Genomic DNA, 16,077 nt, shown 5'->3' with positions numbered 1-16,077 from the left:
AATTCTAAACATAACAGTAGGCCTATTCATGTTTCCATCCAGTTGTTTTTATGCATAAATTCAAAATGTGCATTAAAACATCTGGAAACACTGCAAAATCATAGCTGGAGGTGTAAAAGCTAAGGTATGGCTAAAACCTAAATATAACTAAGGTAAATGCGAGGTAGGAGCTGCCCAGATGTTCCTCTATGTCCAGAAACGCTCTCTCATAAACATCTGGATAAAACCAGACCACTGTTTGTCTTTCTGACCCTCACTCAGACATATTCTTATGGTATAATATTACATAAACAATATTAATAAATGATGCAAGAGACAGAAATTCACAGAATAGCATGTACCGGAACAAAATAAATACTTATTGTCACTGTAGCGGGACAAAAGTAACAACTGTTACTTTTGTCCCGACAGGAACTCCTGGCATTTACACCTGATTTACTTTTATACTAAAAAACTTTGATAATGCAAACTTTATGATGTGTTAAAGCACTAAATAACCTGTAGATTGATCATTACTGTGACACATGAAACAAAAAAAACAACACAACTAATTACAAAAAATTACCGCTTCAATAATTTACTTTTTGTACTCGAAAACAGTTTTGCCGACCTAACTGCGGGAAATGATGAGGAAATCATGTGATATTTCTCAGCTCCATCAAGGATTGAATGCTGAATATACCGTCATAGCTGGGAATGCAAATGCAGTAATAGACTCTGAGAAAATCTCTTTGTTACTTTCGTCCCGCGTTACTTTCGCCCCGGTTCTCCCCTATGTAGTTTTCAATTTCAATAGTAGGTAACTATTCCAGATATGCATGAATTAATATGTTTGGAGTAGCTCCACTTCAGTTGACTTTAAATAAAAAAATAAAAAAATGTCCATTTAAAAAATGATAGGTTGCTCCAAAGACGTTTAAAAGGCTTTGGCATTTATGGTGCCATGTGTTCATTGTTATGTTGTTGTATGCTGTGAGTCAATAATTACTAGATATGCACATAAAAATGATCTTATAATAACAATTGCAAAACTCGTTTAATCTGAAAAGGTTAACAGTACATTCTCTTAATTGTTAACAGAAATAGTCACAATTATAGAACAGGGTAAACCATTTAAGTGAGAATTAGGATACAAACACACATTATCTGTGTAACAATTCAGAGATGTTATTCTTCGAAGGCTGAATTCAAAGACAAAGTGCATCACACCAGCATGTATAAGGCTGTCCAATTTCAAAGGTTAGTTTAAATGTGGCCATGAAATGCGTCCTTTGTTTCCCGGGCCACAACCAATACAAATAATGGATCCTCATGGCCCAGACTATACTAAGATTCATTGCAGGCACATGATGATCTTTTTCCGAGAAAAAAATGCTGTATTACACTACATTAATTAATACATTAAGTAATGAGTTTTGATACTTACAAATAAAATAAAAACAATTTTTAAAGCAGTTCAAATGTTGTCGAGTTTATTCTCTTAATTATTTACTTGACTATTTAGACATGAACCCTGTTTTGTCTTCAGAAAGTTATATCATTCATGTCCAATACAAATATTACGCTGTCACAGTTGATAGTTGACATTGCAATACTTTGTAGGCTATATTGTTTAACAGTGCTCAGTTAAACCTTCATGTATTTTGAGGGATGCAGTCCCAGAATTAGAATACAGATAGTATTTACAGAATCACAAAGAAGGAATTACATTTTTGCATTTTCAAACGACTGTGAGTGGTGCTTGACTGGACAATAAATGTAGGTAAAGTGTACAAGTAACTTAAAAAGAGATACATTTAATTTAAGGGCTGAATGCAAAAACAGCTTGCCATAGAGGTCTGTTGAATGTACAATTTTGGAATTATTATGGGAATGCACATCCAAATCCAGCTGATGTTTAGGAATAATGTTGTTTGCAAATAATATAAACAAAATATAAACAAACCATGCTTTGCACAATCTTTGGTGGCAACATTTAGTTGCTTTGAAGTTAGTTTGTAATTTAATTTAATTGGTATTTTATAAATTTTCTAAGTTACTGTAGCACAGAGCACAATTGCTATCTACATTTTTAGATTCTTCTCATTCCTGGTTAGATTTTACTTCATTTTAAATGGTATTTGTAGCCCTCATCTTATAATGTAATTGTTCAAATACTCCAAACGATAAAACACTTGCAGTGATTATGCAAGTGTCTGAAAAGCTCTAAAATGCTTCAACAGAACATTCAGTGGTGGGTGGAGTTGTGGGCCAAGTTTAAAAGAATGACGTAGAGACCTAAAATAGAAATACATTTCTTTTCCCATGGAGTAAATCCGGGAGCAGCACATGGGGAGAAAAAAAAATCACACAAGGGTCATACCCTTTGTTTAAAAAGACATTTGCATAGTTCATAGATTTTCAAGACACATGTTCATGTTTGAGTGACACTGCCGGTTATTCAGATTAGAAAAAAAGTCAAAGTAGAAAAAAAAAAAAAGGGCCTGTCCTCCAACAAAAAATGACCATATAGATTGTTTGTGCATTTATTACGACCTATATTTACGTTTTAAAGTTAAGCACCCTCTAGCGGGCGTAAAAATAATGACAGGATCTTGTTGCGTCTGTCGTCATGAAATGACGTATAACGTCATTACCAATCAAAACGCATGTTTATTTAAATGCAATGTGTTGGCTTTTTACACCGATCTCACAGTATTTCCTACATATTTTACTAGGTGGCTTATTCGTTCGAATGACCACACCTAACCCCACCCCTAAATCTAACCCTCACAGAAATCATGCTAAATTATGATTTATTGAGCATATACATTTTTGTACGTCCGTTCCCTGGGATCGAACCCATGATAGCATGATTACATATCAAGGTATAACGCAATAATCTACCAACTGAGCTACATGAAACGCAATTTTGGCAATAGGGGCGCAATAGTAGTATACGCTCTGATGGGTTGTATTTCAGGGATTCAGACAAACGACCTACACGAGCGTATTGGTTGGAGGACAGGTTGGCTAGGTACTGCATCAGAAACATCACAGACAATCAAAAACCTAAAGTATTTTTTTGCACATCAAGTTCATCAGTAATTAACTCCGATATTTAACTTAATTACAGATTTCTTTTTTTCATCTAAATGACCTAATGTTTAAGTAGACTGTGATGAATGTGTGTTGACCTTCACACTCTTAAATAGTTTGACTAGTTGAATGGGTTCATAACATCATAGCATCCATTTCTGATCTTGAAAAACATCTGGATGTGATTCCTATAAGTTGTTTTCATTTACCTTTTATTCTTCATTTATCATGATTGGAGATTGACAGATCAGAGGAATGGCAGTTAATTGACCTTTTGGTATTTTATTATTTAGCTCTTCCACCATTTTTTTGTTTTTGTTTGTTTTACAGAATCAGTTCCTACCATATTTATCACATTGCTGTGAGTCCCTTTGAACCGACAATCATTACTCAAGAACACAGCTCTCACACACACAGCTCAGGTATCCAGCATCCTGAGGACTCTATCAAGGTGACTTCCGCTCCATCAGTGAGTGACTGCTGCAGTGATTCATGTGTCTTTGAGAGGACATGTTTTTATGCTGAAGTGAATCAGATTTGAAGAAGGTTTTCCTAGACTGCCATTTTTTCCAAGGATGAATTAAGGAAATGCACAGGTCACTGCCAGTGTCCTGGAAGATTAAATTTACAGGCTCTGCCTGTATAACATAAGAGCAACTGATTGGCTGAAAATTTAGGAAAGGTGTCGTTCATTGTGTGTGTGTGGGACATACAGCATCACTTTACTGTAAGGCATTCATACAGTATCTTTACCTAATAAATCTTTATGTTTAGAAACATGGAACATACCACATGTATTGTCATATAGACTTGAACATGATATTACATTAAAATCTATTTATTTATAGATGGAAAAAGCTGATATATTTGAAACAATGTAACTGTTTTTTACTGTTTTGAATAATGTTTTTTAACTCAAGATAATTTCAGTGATTCTGTGGTTGTGACAAAAAAAATGTAGGTAGAAAAACGTAAGTACAAATATTGAATGCAGTTATTTATTTCACCATTACCTGATGTATTTATTGTTATACCAATGTTTAAATATTTATATCCATAATGTGATGTTTCTAGTTCATATGATTCATGACAGTCCAATCCACAGATAAAAATGAAAACACAATTTCAACAGATAAAGAGAACTGGCCATATTATACATCTGGAGCCATAATTAGTCTTCTTTTTGCCTTAAACGACTGGAAATCCACATATTAGCTGTGACATTCTACATCCAAACTAATTTTATGGTAATAATGTCTGAAGGTCTTACGAATGTTTCATTAAGCAGTTAGATCATCAGTTTCCTACGATGTAACAGTCACATGTAACAAAAGAAAATAAGAGTCATTTGCAACTGTGGAATGGATCTATACGTGATGCAGAGACTATTTATAAACAGTATGTACAAGTGAAGTAGTCTGCATAACAGCTGCCTACTGTACATCTCAACTTACTAACTTTGTAGAAATATGCTTAATAGCATAGTGTGGCCCATCATAGCTGTCATTATATTTACACAAGATGTGGTTGGTAAAATGCTTGTTTGATTTCCAAATAGCCAAAGTATACATACAGTGTCATTGTAATACCCTTTAATCCAGCAATTGTCTAGTCACAATCAAAGCAAATTTGAAAGCTAAAGGCTGGAATGCAGTACACTTTGCATTGACTTTTGCCCTGATCTGTAGTGTGGAGGAGTTGACTCTAGTTGCCAAAAATCAGAATCATGTTGTCATGTGGTGCATGATGGGTACAGTTTGCAGTATTTTAGTTTTAAACTATTATTAAATGGATTCCACTGATATGAATATTCAATCTTTTGAGGTGATTTTAGAACACACATTAAAGCGATTGGTTGCTATACAGTGTTATTTCGCACTCATTTGCGTAAATTCAGATTTTGACACCTCTTGATCTTTTGTCAGTTTACTTCTCCATCCTCTTTTTTACAAATAAGATTATCTGACCTAATGAGCTGCTTGCAGTCTCTCTTAATGACTTCCATCAGCTCAAAGTCAGTTAATTAGTGTGTAATTATATTTCGCTACCTCACAGGAATTTTAACTTAGCTAACTTTGCAGGCAGTTTGAAAATTTGCTTACTGAAAATGACATTCATGGAAAGGCCAAATCAACATTTTCTGTTTCTTGTCATTTTTTATTGTAATGAGAAATCTGTGTCAGTTATTAGTTGCATGCAAACATGTCTTTTGGTGATGGTAAAGTATCACTTCTGTGCCACTAGTTTACTCTAACATTTTCAAAGACAATCTCATTTTCTCACTCAGAGATATAAAGTGTAAAGATACAGTAATAAACAATTCTGAGGAAATAAGTGAAAGAAGTGATGTTTTGTGTCCAGAGCTATAGTAAGAGCTATAAAGCAAGAGCTATACTAAAAACCATAAAGATGACAGCTCAAATGATCATTACAGAAAAATCTGGTTTCTAAAAGTAATGCTAGTGCTATGTAATGCTCATGTTAACTTTGATTTCCACCTCAGTAGTGACATGGATTCACCTCAGTGTTATTGTGTGCTATTAACCCACTTATTGCATGCTTACATCTTTTTGAATATCAGAAAACAATGCATTGAACATACAAAGCATTACTTGATTACTTGATATTCATCATTATTAAACACTTTGGGCTCTGTTTGATCTTGATTTTGCTGTTTGATGTATGTTTGTATGAGTTCTGGCTCTCAGTGGTGGCCCGAGCCTGTACCGCTAAAGCAAACAGTGTTTCATGAAAGAGAAGCTCATATTTTTAGTGTGACTGTAACTGCCTTTACATAACTACGAATAATAATAGCTCCATTGATCGTGGCTCTACCATAACAAAATAGACTGGAAGTGCTGTGGATCTTTTGTAATGAAATTAATTGTCTGCATTTCACTGTGTATCAAACATTTAAACCTAATTTTACAGTCATGGCAACTGATTCAAATAATGCAATCACTTTAAACAACTATAGCGATATATTAAAATCATTCATTCTGCTCATGTGGACAGCGATTATGAGATAACAGATGCTGTTTTTCCTGTATTTATACATGTACATAAACAGTACTGATAGTCTTTTTTTAATGAGCTTGAAAACTAATGACAAGGCAATTTCAATCAGTAAATTGTAAAAATTGTAAATGTAAAATTGCTGGTCTATTATTATTAGGTCTCTGTTCACAACTGGCTTCATACATGCAACCTAATAATCCACCAATAGTCAGAAAAAGTCAGATTCTGATTAATATGTACACAGAATAATAGTAATATCTTCTTCAATTGGACTTTAAAAATGAAATAGCAATGATGTATGCACAATGTGCTTCTGTTTATTTACATCTTGTGTTAAAAAAAACTATTTGGCCATATTTTTAGGTATGTCAACAAGATAAAAATTGCTTCTGTTGACATGCTTGTGGTGGCTTTGTTCTTTGTGATATGCCAGTCACACTAAGGACATCCCTACTACAGATGAAAAAACAAGGATCAACAAGAACTGACTCCAAAACAGAACTCCAAAACCACATATAAAAAGACACTCTGAGCTATGGTTTCTTGTTATACAAAACTCTGCCTGTAACATTGGTAACATTACTGGTTCCTGTGTCTAAGCATCAAGGTGACTGTCCTGTCAGATTTTACCTGGAAATTAATTTTGAGATGAATGTTTAGTTGTATTCAATTCATGCTGTCCTCCGTCCATCCAATGAAATTAATATTTCTACCCCCAAAAAAGTCTTCATTTACAGACCTTAATGTCATTCAAAATTTCTGTCTGTATGTATGCTTTTTTCAAAGTGTCCGCCTTGTTGGCAGAGGTAATGTGTGGTTGGGCTAAACAACATTACAGAAGATGGCCATTAATCAACAGATTCAGTGCCGAAGATGAAATAGCACTTCAAACTTTCTTTATGACGCGAGCGACTCACTTCAGGAAGGCATTTATTTTCAATAAAAATTAAGAAAATAATTAGTGTAGGGAGTGCTTATTGTCCCTATAATGCTGCATCCATTTAAAAATTCTAATTTAAATGATAATTTACACTTAATATGTTATTATTGCATGCTGTTTTATAATGTACTACAATACTGAGGTGCAGATATTTGCCTCTATTTGCAACAAGTAGTATAAAACAGCAGAAATGCTGCTATGTAAATGTTGTAGAATCTATCGCTAATTGCACTTATTGTTAATAGCATATAACTAAGACAATACTGCTATTTTCGCTTAGTGTAAATGGAATAATCTTGGTTACGTATGGTAGCCCTCGTTCCCTGAAGAAGGGAACAGAGATGTCACGTTGGATGACCAACAAATTGGAATTGGGATATCGCTTCATTTACATTTACATTTAATCATTTAGCAGACGCTTTTATCTAAAGCGACTTACAAATGAGAACAATAAAAGCAATCAGATCAACAAGAGAACAACAACAGTAAGAGTAACAGTAAAGTGCCCTTTGTGAGCCACCTGCGCCCCTTTTGGTGTAGGCCGGGTCTCGCAACAAGAAGTTCCATTCACCATTGTTAAAGCACTACCCACTCAGTGGGATTGGATAACACTAGGAAAACGTACCCGTTTCACTTGGAACAAGGATGCTGCGGGAGCTCCATCCTTTCTGAAAGAGGTCTCGGGAGCAAATACAAATATGAAAATCTGTTTAGGTACATATGGAAAATTGGAGGTGATTGTAACCCTATTGGAATTGGCAGAAGTCTGCCAGGGAAACACGGGCTCTAAGGCTATACCGTGGACTTTACACATAATGGATCAACTTAGGTCTAAAATATGGACCCCAGCCTTCTACCAGTTCTCAAGGATACTGTGAGTGAAGGCCTGGTGCCCAGATGCTCCGCCATGAGTGGCTGCCGAGGGGAAGGAGGAGCTCAACAGGGTCTACAATATGGACTCTCTGAAGAGGTTTTAGCAAGCCGACACTAACCGGGCCCTCTCAGTGCGACTACCCGTTTGAGGTGAGAACACAGTAGAATCTCTGGGAGTCTTCTCGATGAGAAGAACACCACTCGATGAACAGGTTCCACTTCAAGGCATAAGCGTGTAGATGGTGCTCTTCCCGAAGTGATGGTGTCCACTAACTCTAGGGGTAGGTCACCAAGAACCTACGCATCCCAACCAGGGACCAGACATTGTGCACTTTCAGGTGCCATAGGATGCCCCATCTCTGAGTCAGAAGATCCTTCCTCAGAGTAATCCGCCAGGGAGGGACTGTCTCGAGGAACACTAGTTCAGGGAAACAGGTCCGAGTGGGCCAATACGCCGCCACAAGCAAGACCTGCTTCTCACCCTCCCTGACCCTGCATAGCGTCTGTGCGAGAAGGCTCAATAGGGGAAATGCATACTTGCGCAAGGTCTGCGGCAAGTTGTGTGCCAGTGGGTCTGTTCTGAGTGTTCCCTTGACAACTGGCAGTGAGAGGTCTCTGGTGAGGTAACAGGTCTACCTGAGCAGCTCCGAAATATCTCCAAATCAGCTACACTTTACAGGGATGGAGTCACCAATGTGAATGGCAGGAAGTGACCTAAGAACCTTCCAACTCCAAAGGAGGAGGTGGCGGGCGAGTACCACGTTAGTGCAGACCATCTTGTCAGTTGATTTCCGCAACGGCCGTTGTGTTGTCCATTCAGACCAGCATGTGATTGCCTCGTAAGCACCCTTTGAGAAGTTCAAGGCAAGGAGCTTTGCTAACAACTCTAGGCAAATGATATGCCAGTGCAGATGGGGACCCGTCCATACTCCCAACACTGTGTGTACATTGTATGTGGCCCCCCAGCCGGTGGTAGAGGCATCCATGTAAATCACAGCATCCCTAGAGACCTGTTCCAAGGGGCATACCTGCCTGAAGAAACGTAAGATCTGACAACAAGGTGAAGGTTTGGTGACAATCTGTTATAACTTTGACCCAGTGAGTGCCATGCTTCCACGCCCTCCTTGGGACTCTGAAAAAAAATAAGCATTGCTGGACAGGCCAGACATACCTACAGACCCGGGAGGGGAGGCGGTATTAGGACACAACTGCATTGCAACCGACCACTAAATGGGGGGACTTCTGTATACCCCCTCACAGCAGCACCATCGAGGGTGGTTAGGAAGGAACCATTGCCATTTACTTAAAGCAAATAGCATCTATCACTAAGAATTTTTTTTTTTTTTGTGCAGCGTAAAACACCACAATGTTTTAATCATTCTTCATGCAACTCTTTTCCATTAATACTGGAAAGTTCACAGTAACCATGACTGTCAAGCTCCAAAGTTGTCAAAGCACCAAAAAAGTATCATAATGTAGTCTAAAGTAGACTGTAGTCATCTGAATTCATATAAAAAACTTTTTGTATCGATCAGTTTTCTGATGCCACTTTCTGACATACCATTCTTGTTCATACTTTTCAATGAAAAACAACTTAAATTGTTATTTATTAACACAAATGTTTTTGCATGACTTCAGGATAGACAATATTTTTTAATTATATTTTTATGGCGTTTTTTATTTTTCTTTTCTTTTTAAAAGCCATGGTCAATATAAAATTTGTATTAAAAAAGACTTGCATGAAAATCCTTCAGATCATCCTACTAATGTCAAATTTATTATTTGAGTCAACTATCCCTTTAATTAAAGAAAAACAAGAGCGTAAATGACACTGACAAATAAAAAAATAAAGAAAAAAATAAAAGAAATGGAGGTCTTCTGAAAGTTCTGAGGTAAACAAGGAGTTCCCTGACTTCCCTCCTTCAGTCTATTTTATGATCAACAGATCAGATTTAGGTCAGAGCAAAGGTTGCAACATGAGACTGTAGGATATCTGCTCTAGCATCTGGTGGGATATACCACAGCCAAACCTCAGTGGGTGTTCCAGGCATGGACACTCCTGTGTAGGGGAGCTGTGGAGCAAATTTACTTGAGACAGACTACAGTTCATACTGTAACTCACTGTTAGCCACTGCTGTCACTATTTGCAGGCCTCAATGAGATATTCATTGTTGGTTACAAGCAGTGCAACAAATTCAACATGGCAACCGAACAAAATGGAGACAGATACAACATAAGCTAGCAAGCACACAAACTGTACACCCAAACAACACATCCTAAAACAATGCTTTGATTATTCTTCAAATGTAAACAAAACCTCCATTGGTGCAGTGTTGGAGTTTTGGTATATTCCTCTTCATCCTGTTGCTATGTGTTAATCTTGATTAAGTTAGTTATTCATAGGCTACTTGAAAACCAAACAGTACTGTTCACCTTTTATCTTATCTAATTTTATTCACAAATTTCTTATCAGTAGACCAGGATGTTTCAGGTGTACCTTTGTTCTGTGTAAAGATATTTACTGCACTGTAGTCATTAAAACCGTTTTTATGTTCCGGGGACAGCTAACATATAATCTATGCAAAGATGCTAATCATGCAAACCTTCAGGAAGCAATAACCTTGCAGGTAACATATACAGAACACAGGGCAACTCTAAGACACCTGTTCAGTTAGAGAATGAATTGCCATTATAATACAAAAGAATACTAACATATACTGTGTACACTATTAACAGAGCATTTGAACTGATATATATATTAGAACTGGGCAATTATTTTAAAAAAATTATCATGATTAATCGCATGATTGTCTGTGATTAATCACAATTAAATGCATTGTTATGCACAAAATTAATAATGCATTCAAAAGTAGTGTATTGTGCACTTTCTTCATCTAAAAGTACTGCTATATGCACACAAATGCAATAACATTTGGTTTGCAAACACTTTAAACAAATAAGGTGCTTTTTTACAGCCGTATTCCTTTTACAAAGTAGCAGATAAAATATTTATTGTAAATCTTAACTTATAACATTAATGTAATTAATTAAATATAAAACAAGCTATTTGTCACTGCCAGAACATTAATGTTTTTAAAGACTCATGTGTGCGGGATATGGGAGAATAATTAGGGTGTGCTTACACAAGGCAATCTTAACCCCCAAAGCCTGGTTCGTTTAACTAGTGTGATCGCTCCCTTTAGCAGTCCCTAGCTCGGTTGGAAGAGGTGTGCTAGAGCGCGGTTCAGTTATATATAGATCAGAGAGTGTGAGTGCTAACCGCGCCGGAGTGCAGGTCTTCTGATACGTGCTGCATGATTGCATGAATATTTCTGAGCTGGAGTGATAGATGTATAAAGCAATATATTGTGTTAACAAAAGTCAACAAAATAATGCACTCCCACTGTGCTGAGCAGGCGCTGCTCTGCTGTCTTCACGTGCTGTCGGAAACTTCCTATTTCCTATTTATGAAGTCGTGATTGAGCTCGTTGCATTCTTTTCTGTTAAAAATAATGGTGGACAGTGGTTTGTGAATGCTGATGCTTAGACTAAATAATGATCGGGAGCGTTCTCTCCTGTGACCCATGATTTGTCTGTATGTGTATTCAGAGCCAGTGAGCAACAGACTTTCATAATAAAAATAATAATAATAATTAAAAAAATGTATTAACACACAATAAAATAATTATCGCTAGAAGGGTGTAAAGCCGGTGGAGGCCTGAGGGATCTCTCGGATACCGAAGAGCACGTAGGGGAGCATCTGGTCCCAGTCCCGCTTATCTTCGGCCGCCACTCGGCGCAACATCTGCTTAAGGGTCTTGTTTAAGCGTTCGACGAGCCTGTCGTTCTGGGGGTGGTACACCATGGTGCGGAGCTGTTGGACCTTTAGAAGCTTGCAGACGTCTGCCATCATCATGAATGGGGTGCCCTGGTCAGTCAGAATCTGGGAGGGGATGCCGACCCGACTAAAAAGAAGGAACAACTCCTGGGCAATGGCCTTCAATTATGGGCAGCGGTATCAGCGGGGTGGGGGGAGGGGTCCGAGGCGATGTCCTTTGGCATGTTGGGCAGGCCTGGCAGAACCGTCAGACTTCGGCCTCTAGGCCCGGCCAGTGGAATCGGTCGCGGAGGTGATGGATAGTGATTTGTGAGTCGTCTCATAACCCGCGGGTAATCCGGTTTAAGAAATTGGCACTTTATTGCGGGGCGGGTTGGGGCGGGTCGCTAAAAACAAAAAAATTTAAAAATCCATTTATGTTTCATGGAATTTAGTGGTGGAAATTTTGATTCTTTCAAGAGATTCGTTGATTTTCAGTTTGTTCACCAAAATGATTCATTCACTGATTCGTTCAGTGACCATTTCTTCACATTACACAAATACGCCAGCAGTTGGCAAAAAAGAGTGTCTTATGTGTTATGTCTTAAGTCAACGAACGTATTTACTTGTGACAAAAACTGATTTGGCTTTATTAGTGTGTGCATGATCGCATTAAATAAATAGTCTAAATAAATTGTTCCGATTAACAAAGCATGAGGTTTTATCGGGGATTAAACATGAAGTTATGTTCTGTAGCTATTCCAAATATGAAAAACAAGCGTATGTGCACTAATAAAGTAGACTTTTTGCTTTAAATGAATGGCTGTTGTCATGGTGTAAAGAACAGAAACTGCTATTTGTTAATAACTGGAATCTTTTCTGGGAGCGTCCTAGGCTGTTTCGCGCTGATGGATTACACCCCAGCAGAATCGGAGCGGAGCTGCTCTCTGACAACATCTCCAGGACACTTCGCTCCATGTGACTAGTAAGACAATTCTCTAATAACTATTATGATGAGTTTTGTTCCACCCGCTTAAATGATAAAAGTACTTGTGCTGTAAAAACTATTAAGACTGTGTCTGTTCCCCGAATAGTGAGGTCAAAATATAATGTAGGATCTAGAAAAAATCTTATCGTAATTAAACCAGAAAAATGTAAAGTAAATGAACAAAAACAATTTTTAAAGTTTGGGCTCATAAATATTAGATCACTCACACCCAAAGCAGTTATTGTAAATGAAATGATCACAGAAAATAGTTTTGATGTACTCTGCTTGACTGAAACCTGGCTAAAACCAAATGATTATTTTGGTCTAAATGAGTCTACTCCACCAAACTACTGTTATAAACATGAGCCCCGTCAGACTGGTCGTGGAGGAGGTGTTGCAACAATATATAGTGATATTCTCAATGTTACCCAGAAAACAGGATACAGGTTTAACTCTTTTGAAATACTTCTGCTAAATGTTACACTGTCAGACATGCAAAAGAAGTCTAATGTATCTCTTGCTCTGGCTACTGTGTATAGACCACCAGGGCCGTATACAGAATTCCTAAAAGAATTTGCAGATTTCCTCTCAGACCTTCTAGTTACAGTTGATAAGGCGCTAATCATGGGAGATTTTAATATTCACGTTGATAATGCAAATGATACATTAGGACTTGCGTTTACTGACCTAATAAACTCCTTTGGAGTCAAGCAAAATGTCACCGGGCCCACTCATCGTTTTAATCATACACTAGATCTAATTATATCGCATGGAATCGATCTTACTGCTATAGATATTGTACCCCAATGTGATGATATTACAGACCATTTCCTTGTATCGTGCATGCTGCGTATAACTGATATTAACTATATGTCTCAGCGTTACCGTCTGGGCAGAACTATTGTTCCAGCCACCAAAGACAGATTCGCAAATAACCTGCCTGATCTATCTCAACTGCTATTTGTACCCAAAAATACACATGAATTAGACGAAATTACTGACAACATGGGCACTATTTTCTCTAATACATTAGAAGCTGTTGCCCCCATCAAATTGAAAAAGGTTAGAGAAAAACGTACTGTGCCATGGTATAACAGTAATACTCACTCTCTCAAGAAAGTAACTCGTAGTCTTGAACGCAAATGGAGAAAAACTAACTTGGAAGTTTTTAAAATTGCATGGAAAAACAGTATGTCCAGGTATAGACAGGCTCTAAAAACTGCTAGGGCAGAGCATATCCACAAACTCACTGAAAATAACCAAAACAATCCAAGGTTTTTATTTAGCACAGTGGCTAAATTAACAAATTACCAGACGCCACCTGATTCAAATATTCCACCAACGTTAAATAGTAATGACTTTATGAATTTCTTCACTGATAAAATAGATAACATTAGAAATACAATAGCGAATGTAGATTCCACAGCGTCTAACACTTCAGTTTCATCCATCGCACCCAAAGATAAACTGCAGTGCTTTACAAATATAGGACAGGAAGAGCTAAATAAACTTATCACTGTATCTAAACCAACAACATGTTTATTAGATCCTGTACCCACTAAATTACTAAATGAGCTGTTACCTGTAGCCGAAGAACCGCTTCTCAATATCATTAACTCGTCGTTATCTTTAGGTCACGTCCCAAAACCATTCAAGCTGGCGGTTATCAAGCCTCTTATTAAGAAACCAAAACTAGATCCTAGTGTACTGGCAAATTATAGGCCTATTTCAAATCTTCCATTTATGTCTAAAATTTTAGAAAAAGTTGTGTCTGCTCAATTGAGCACCTTCCTGCATAAAAATGATCTGTATGAAGAATTTCAGTCAGGTTTTAGGCCCCACCATAGCACAGAAACTGCACTTGCTAAAATTACAAATGACCTGCTTCTTGCGTCAGATCAAGGCTGCATCTCATTTCTAGTCTTACTTGATCTTAGTGCTGCGTTCGACACCATAGATCATGACATACTCATAGATCGATTACAAAACTATACAGGTATTCAAGGGCAGGCTCTAAGATGGTTTAGATCCTACCTGTCCGATCGCTACCATTTTGTTTACTTAAATGGGGTGTCATCTCATTTATCATCAGTAAAATATGGAGTGCCACAAGGATCCGTCCTAGGTCCCCTTCTATTTTCAATATACATGTTGCCCCTTGGTAATATTATTAGAAAATACGGAATTAGCTTCCACTGTTATGCTGATGATACTCAGCTATATATTTCAACGAGACCAGATGAAACTTCCCAATTATCTAAGCTAACAGAGTGTGTTAAAAATGTAAAAGATTGGATGACAAATAATTTTCTCCAATTAAATTCGGATAAGACAGAGATATTAATTATTGGACCAAAAAACACCACACAGAATCTTGTAGATTACAATCTGCAACTAGACGGATGTACTGTTACTTCCTCTACAGTCAGAAATCTGGGTGTTATATTGGACAGCAATTTGTCTTTTGAAATTCATATTTCCAATGTTACAAAAACCGCATTCTTCCATCTTAGAAACATTGCCAAGCTACGAAACATGTTATCTGTTTCTGATGCAGAAAAGCTAGTTCATGCTTTCATGACCTCTAGACTGGACTATTGTAATGGACTTCTAGGTGGCTGTCCTGCTTCGTCAATAAACAAGCTACAGGTCGTCCAAAATGCAGCAGCTAGAGTCCTTACCAGGTCAAGAAAATATGATCATATTACCCCTATTTTACAGTCTCTGCACTGGCTACCTATTAAGTTCCGTATCAGTTACAAATTATCATTACTTACCTATAAGGCCCTAAATGGTTTAGCTCCTGCGTACCTAACTAGCCTTCTACCCCGCTAAAACCCATCACGCACCCTAAGGTCACAAAACGCTGGACTTTTGGTAGTTCCTAGGATAGCAAAGTCCACTAAAGGAGGTAGAGCTTTTTCACATTTGGCTCCCAAACTCTGGAATAGCCTTCCTGATAATGTTCGGGGTTCAGACACACTCTCTCTGTTTAAATCTAGATTAAAAACGCATCTCTTTCGCCAAGCATTCGAATAATGTATCTCTTAAATTGTGAGTGTAGTTGCATCTGCATTTTTATTCTTTAGCTTGGGTTAAACTAATTTTACTTTGTTGGATCAGCAGCTATGCTAATGATGTCTCTATTTTGTTTCTATGTTTTGCCACGGGATTTACATCCCGTGGTAACTAGGATTTACACAAGCTCCAGTCTGGATCCAGAACACCTGAGAAGAGATGATGCTAACCTTGAATCAACAAACAGAACTAACAATTATTGCTACATGTGTGACTGCATCCTATAATTACTATTAATTAATAATATTGATAGTTCATCATCTAGCTGACTACATCTTGTATTAT

The 16,077-nt window shown here is 37.4% G+C and overlaps 1 protein-coding gene across 1 annotated transcript in view; it reads right to left on the bottom strand.

Annotated features, from left to right (window-relative positions):
* The window catches only part of LOC132106315 (uncharacterized), a 329,308-nt gene that overhangs the window by 245,923 nt on the left and 67,308 nt on the right, over positions 1 to 16,077 (bottom strand). The window lies entirely within an intron of this gene.

The sequence above is a fragment of the Carassius carassius genome, chromosome 26 (assembly GCF_963082965.1).
Source record: "Carassius carassius chromosome 26, fCarCar2.1, whole genome shotgun sequence".
Classification (NCBI taxonomy): domain Eukaryota; kingdom Metazoa; phylum Chordata; class Actinopteri; order Cypriniformes; family Cyprinidae; genus Carassius; species Carassius carassius.
This window is presented reverse-complemented; position numbering and strand designations above follow the sequence as displayed.